Genomic DNA, 7,389 nt, shown 5'->3' on the forward strand with positions numbered 1-7,389 from the left:
TTCGCAAGCACTTTATAAGCCTTTCAGTACAATAGCCACATAGTTATGACACAAAGGGCGCATTTGGGTGATTTTTTACGTGGTAGAATTATAGGCCGTCTGGAATGTAGGCGTACCCAGCTGGAAGAATCCGAGGAACTTGGAATCACCCAGTGTGTCATCTCCAGGCTTTGGCAACGATTCCAAGATGATAGTAATGTGAGTAGATGTTGCAACACAGGTCGCCCCCGAGTTATAACGCCGAATGAGGACCGGTATTTGGCAGTTATTGCCAAAAGAAACAGATGGAGCACAGCATCAAACCTGTCTCGTCAGCTCTCTTCAGCCACTGGTACGACAGTTTCTCAAAGCAGACCGTGTGCAGACGCTTAGGGCAGATTGGTGTATATGCTCGTAGGTATGTCAGATGTGTTCCACTTACTGCTATTCACTGTCGCCTGCAGTTAATCTGGAGTAGAGAGCATGCAGTGTGGACACTGCAACAGTGGGCTTGTGTGATGTTTTCTGACGAGTCCAGGTTTAGCTTGTAGTCTGATTCTCGCCGGACTTTCATATGGAGAGCACCAGATACCTTTTATCACCAAGAGAACATCATTGATCAACAAACATCGTTACGGTGGTGCAGGATTGCTCGTTTGGGGATAAATTATTCTGGATTCCAGAACTGACCTGCATGTTCAAATTGGAACCATGACTGACCAAATCTATCGGGATGTCATTCTGAAACAACATGCATGTTTGTTTCGGTGTGCCATGGGCGCAGAATTCATATTTATGGATGGCAACGCCCGTTTTCACCGTGCAAACATTGTAAACGGATACCTTCGATCGGAGGATATCACCCACATGGACTGGCCAGAATTCTCACCGGACTGGAATCCAGTAGAGCATGTGTGGGACATACTTGGCCGTCAACCACCTCCGACATATTTACCGGAACTTTGGGGAGCATTGCTTGATGAGTGGTGTAATATTCCCCAAGATCAGATCGATAATTTGATACTCAGCATGCCTAGATGTTGTACGGACTGTATTGCATCGTCTGGGAGACATTCTATGTATTAACCATCATACCAATCATGTACTATTTTTTTTTTTTTTTTTTTTTTTGTAATTTGTTTCAGGCAGCAAAAAAAATCGCAATTTTTATTAATGATATCAAATGTATAGCATCTTTTTTTGCTCTTGACAAGTAAGTCACATTTGTTTTGCTTCTGACTCTTTCTTTTCCTGAACTTGCATTATCCTTAATTTATGGACATGAGTGTGTGTGTGTGTATATATATAAACATAATATGCTTTGAAGAGTCAAACAAAGAATTTCTTTAAAGATTTTTATTTTTCAGAATTTAACGAAACACTTCACATTTTGACTTTAGCCCAGATTTCTTTTTCCAGGCTATGGCAAGTACGGAGCAGCGTACCGAAAGAAGGGCAGAAAGCAAGAAAGAGAAACCGTGAGAAAATATTTCGAACATATAATTTTAGAAAAGAATTTGTTGCTCTGTGGGGAAAAAATATAAGTCGACGCAACTCGGACTTGAACTGAATCACTCGGCCAAACGCACACACATATATATAGTATTTATTCAGATATTTTATATAAAAATATATTACACTTTTCTTAAAAGTAGCAATTTATAATTACTTAAAATATACGTATAAATGATCATTAATCGAAAATTTCCGCACATCTGCGTATGTACGCGCATGCATCTGCCATCTTCGTAGACCTTATATTACTGACAGCCACTTATGTTGGCATGTGTGAACATAGAATGAGCATTACAAATTTATAAATAAAAACTCGTTTCTCTCGTCCATTATTTTTAACACGCTAAAATCTCTCTTTCTCTGTAATCCAGTTACCTCTCTCTGTAGTTTAAGATTTTTACTTTAAACCTGAAAAAATATTTATCGAATGGGTCAACATTATATTGAAACATACTATTTTTTCGAATTTCAAGGTTGGTTGGTTGGTTAATTTGGTTTTTTTGGCACAAGGGCCATACTGCGCCATCCTTATGGTAAAAGGTACAATATTGTTGATATTGGAAACTTTGTATAAAATTAAGCATGCTTATGTGTAAACTAATATAAAATAGCTAAAACAGATTAAGACGAAATATGACGTCTTTGTTTTAAAATAATTAAAATGGAAATTTTTGAAGTTAAATATATGGTAAAAGGTGTACAGCAATTAAAAATTTAAAAATGTTTGGATGATAATTCTCTCCTAACAATTCTGGGAGAGTAACATTTGATGGATGAAAAAAATGGGTGATGATGAGATTCAAAAGCTGGGCATTCTACCAAAATATGACCAACTGTCGATTCAGTGTGGTATGAGGACAACACAGGCGCCCTTTCTCCGAAAAGTAGGTGTTTATGGGTAATCTGAGTATGTCCAATACGTAGGCGAGATAATTTTACGTCAGCCCTACGCATTGGTAAAACTGGCCATGTGTCAATAACAGGTTTAATAGAATGCAATTTATTCGGTGTCTGCCTATTCGATGTCTCTTGCCACAGAGAAAAAATGCCATTAGCTATAGATTTCTTTACGTCACTGTATGGTATTCTGTGATGTAAGAGAGAAGATGCAGTTTTTGCAGCATGATCCGCCTGCTCATTGCCAGCAATTCCCATATGACTGGGAACCCAGCAAAATAAAATATTAAAACCTCAATTTTGGAAAGTTTTCAAAAGTCCCAATGTTGGTTGGTTAGCGTTTTTTTTTTTTTTTGGCGCAAGAACCATACTTGATCATGCTGCACCAAGCAAATGGTAAAATCATAGACCAAACTATAAAACCACACATGATAAAATATAAAAGAAATTTTATCAACATACAAATCCCCCCCCCCCCAAAAAAAAGTTCAAGTACGTACAAAGTTAATAAATCTAAATGAAACAGTGGTGCAAAAAACGTATTACAATGAAGCACCACCCAGTGGCAAAGGATTTAACTACCATGTGTGCTTTTCAGAGTTCATTTCTACCAGCAAGTCACCAGAGCACGTTTTCCGTATTCCATTGATATTACCCACTGTTGCTGAAATAGCCTTTTGCACCAGAAAAGGGGAAACTGAATGAACGCTTTCTTTATTGTCATATACTCTTTTAATTGTAAAAAAAAGTGTCGAAATTTGGTTCAGTATTTGATAGCTTGAAAGTCACGATGATGCCCACTGAAGAGAGATTTTTTAGAGGCGCCCACGCGATATTAAAAAGGATTCGGGCCCGACGGCACCGCCCAGCACGGAGCCTAACAAAGGAAGGCAGACACCGGCTCTGAACATTTCCAACCTCGGCGCTTACCTTGGTGCTAATCGGTACCAATACGCTGGGAGTTACCCCTGAGGACAGTGACCACCCCTAAAGCCAAACCCAAGGAGTAACCCCTTCGCTTGATCCCTAGCAGACTAGCCACATAGTTGACTAGGTACCAGCCGATTGATACACCGGGGACCACAGTGCACCACCCGTCTAATGAGTCGCCACGCACGGCCAACACGTTGGGGTATTTGCTGTCCATGAGAAGCAGGAAGCAAACAGAGTGGCGACAGCTTCTCATGGAGAACTCCCTCGCCTACCTTCGAGGGAAAGTAAAAAAAGGAGACAGCAGAAGGCGTAGTGGAGAGTAAACATGAAGGGAGTAAAGATCCATGAAAGCCTCGGGATTGGGACACCCATACTCACCCATAGTAGGTAAGCCCCTAAGGGGTTAAATTTATCGTCATTCGCAATTTCTTCCTTAGTTACATAAACCAATAAATTTGAAATCCTTTCTCCTAACATATTTAACAAGATCTCCGCTTACAAACCGTCTGGCAAATGTTTGGTTTTAAACGCTTACGCTTTTTCCAACGACTGGAAGAACAAACTAAAGGACTCTGCTCTAGTAGGTACGGAAATGGTCACGTTTTGATACTTTTAGTCAAATTCTCATTGCATCCCAAGGAGTAACCCCTTGCAAATTCTCATTGCATTGATTTGATGCATCCAAATCACCTTGGCTTGAACCATTCAACCCATTTTGCAACTCCAACTGTCTTTCTAATTGAGCCTATTTTACCCATTCCATTTCCAACCTCCTTACCCCTTTTTCTTTTTCCTTCTTTAATTTTTTATCCTCGATTATATTATCAGTTACGCCCTGTACAAAATCTGGTTCTTTCTTAAATACTTCGCTCTTTTTGATTAATTTTTTTAAATAAATTAATTTTAGGTCTTCCGTAACATCCAAACCAATCTCCTCCACAACTAACCTCAACTCGTCCTTCCTCAAATTACCAAACGACATTTTCTGCACTTATTACACAAAAATATTATCAATAAAATCGCTAAAATCTACCCGAAAAACAGACGCTCAAAATATCACCATATAAATTTGACCCGTAACCTCTAAAAAACACAATTAAAATTCACAAACTAAAACAACAAATTATACCACGACAAGGTCAAAACTCAAATGCAAACAACCTAAAAAACACCACACTCAACACATCCCACTTCTGACACCAAAAAAATGTATTTGAAATTAAGTTATAATAAACCAAAACTCACTCCAACAACTATCGAGGGAAGAACAGTAAACACAATTTCCGCTAACGGCTTTTATTTGAGTCATCACTGACATACACACACATACTCGAATAATATATTTCTAAAAATCGGGATTATTTGGGAGGTGACGCAGCGCCCTCTTTCGGAAAAAGAATAATTCTTAACACCCACTATGTAATCTGGTCAGCAAGAACTTAATATTTCTTTCCCAGCTCGAAAGAACTACTTCTACTTGTTCTGTTAATTTTTCTGGTTTTGTATAATACAAGAAAGAAAAAAAGTATTGTATAAAATAAATCTACTCTTATTCTTGTTAAAAATCCTGTAGTGTTTCTTGAGGTTTTGAACATTTAAATGAAGGAATCATTCCATACCCCTCACAGTGCTTTAATGCATATCATTTGAATGATATGTATTATATTGTTAAGCTTTGTGCTATCCCAACCCTTATAAACAATGATGCATTGATAAAAGATAATAAAATTATCATAATCTTTAATGCTTCTAATTCTGTAAGTAGCAAAATTTGAACTAAAGTTAACCCCCTTCCATCTTACTATGAACAAGCTAAAAGCTGACATCTAGAGGCGTGCTTGATTAGAAAGCATAAAGGATGCATCATATATTCTCCCAAAATTCACTCATAAAGAGTATATAAATTCGTATAGACCACAAAAATATAACGTGCATGCCCAGAATTCATCACAATATATTTCTTTATACAGTATATCTATTCCAGGCTCATAATGATGTTTAAATAAAGATTTTGAACAAGGGGAAATAAACTTTTGAACGTGCTAGAATTTCATTTTTTAAAAAAAACGTTTTGGGTAAAAGTAAAAACATATTGTGTGAATATTTATTTAAATCCAAAGAGATTTTTTTTAAAAATGTTGCTATTGATTCATGATGATTATTCATGAATCTGCAGACTAGATAAAAAGGTTTCTACAAAATGAAAGCAAATAGAAAATTATTTAAATTAAGCAAATAAAACATTATTTTACTTAAAAATGCCTTTTTTTTTTTTTTTTTTGCATAATATACAGCTTAACATTTTCTGTTTTATTTAGGTCAATGCACTCGAGTCACAAGTCAGATCATAAAAATGTATCTTCCAAATCTAAAATAACTTTAGGAAGCTGTAAATTTTATTCTTTCTTGGCGTATTAAGACAAATTATCTTTTTAAATCTTTATTTTTTGGGTCAGCAAAGATTGCATAATCGTCGAGCTTCCCTTCATGAATTTGACCTAATATGCTTTCTTTACTTTTGTTGGAGGGGCATAAGCCACCGTGTAGTTCTTCTGTTGTTTTTATGAGACATAAACATCTTTGTAAGTACATCTTTTTAGTTTTAATTTAATTTTTAATTAATTATGCATCCGCAGAAAAGGAAAACTAAAAGCACATAGAAATTATCATCAAAAAGTTTCTCTATTTTTTAAATATGCTTACAAAAAGCAAATTTATTAATAGAACGAGATATTTATTTTTCTTTCTTGTTTAGTTTTCGGATGGCATTCGGATGGGTTCTGAGCATGCGCATTAAGTTTCTAATAACTGTGTTAGATTAAGCTATTATTAAGATGTACTGATATTCGCTATTCTCTCCAGGATATTTCATCTTTATCATCATCCCATTCTCAACACACCATACTATGGTATGACAACAGATTCTAAAACCTTCCGCGCTTTTGCGCATGCGTTAGGATGGGTTTAATTCGTCAAAATAGGGGTGAGAGGAAAGATGAAAAGAGGAAATATTTACATTTAACAATAAAATGAACTCGGACACGGAATAAAATGAACTCGACACGATATTCACATACACGTGAAAAGAAAATTGTCTGATTGGGCGAAAATCAAGGTCAAAGAATGACGAAGAATTCCAGAAATGCGCTCATCCTTCCGCGTTTCTCCCCTTAATGAGATAGAATCGTCGAAAAGTGGTCGTCTCAGAATACTGAAAAAAAAAAAAAAAAACAGTAGTATGAATGGGTAATGTAATTCAAAATTTGTTATTTACTGAATTACAAATGATGATGGATGCAAACCATTTGCCCCTTTTCACTTCAGGTATCATGTTCCAAGTGAAATATATTATTGCGTGCATCAATTAAATTATGTCCATCTAAAATTCAATTACAGTGAAACTACACTTAACGAGCATAATCCTTTCTTACTCGCAATTCGAAACATTCTTTAAGTGAAACATTTTTTTCTCCCTTTAGAAACCCATGTTAAACAGGACAATGCATTTTATTCCAAAAAAGTAATATAATTTCTAATTTATTATTTATAATGCATGCTTTTTCTGCAATAGCATTGTCTAAAGATATTTTTACTTGGTTGCATAATTCGGAGAAAAATGAGACAGGTATTAGTGTTAAATGAATTCGTAGGAGGCATAGCTATACTGCCTGAATGGAATGATGCTTCCCAACGTATAAAGCAATAAAATCCCGTGCTGACAGCCTCTCCCAGTCTATTACTCTACTGAGGTTATCTTTCATCTCTGGACCAAATCTCATCCCCATCTTTTTACTATGACACAGAATGCATAGTCCATAATGTCTTTGATAGGTTTGGTGATGTTCTCTCACCAACTTATCGATGTCGTTGGTGTCTACCTCTGAACTCATAATATTGGCAGGAAACACAATCTCATCTGTTAAGGCCTCACATATACTTGGTCAAATCCCTTTCAGCCGCGTTCCACAACTTTATCCGCCTAAAGCTTCTTTCATGTAGAAATAAGGATTCTCTTCAAGCAAAAATTCAACGTAAACCAATATCTGAGATACAAGCCAATCCTGC

This window comes from Argiope bruennichi, chromosome 3 (assembly GCF_947563725.1).
Source record: "Argiope bruennichi chromosome 3, qqArgBrue1.1, whole genome shotgun sequence".
Taxonomy (NCBI): domain Eukaryota; kingdom Metazoa; phylum Arthropoda; class Arachnida; order Araneae; family Araneidae; genus Argiope; species Argiope bruennichi.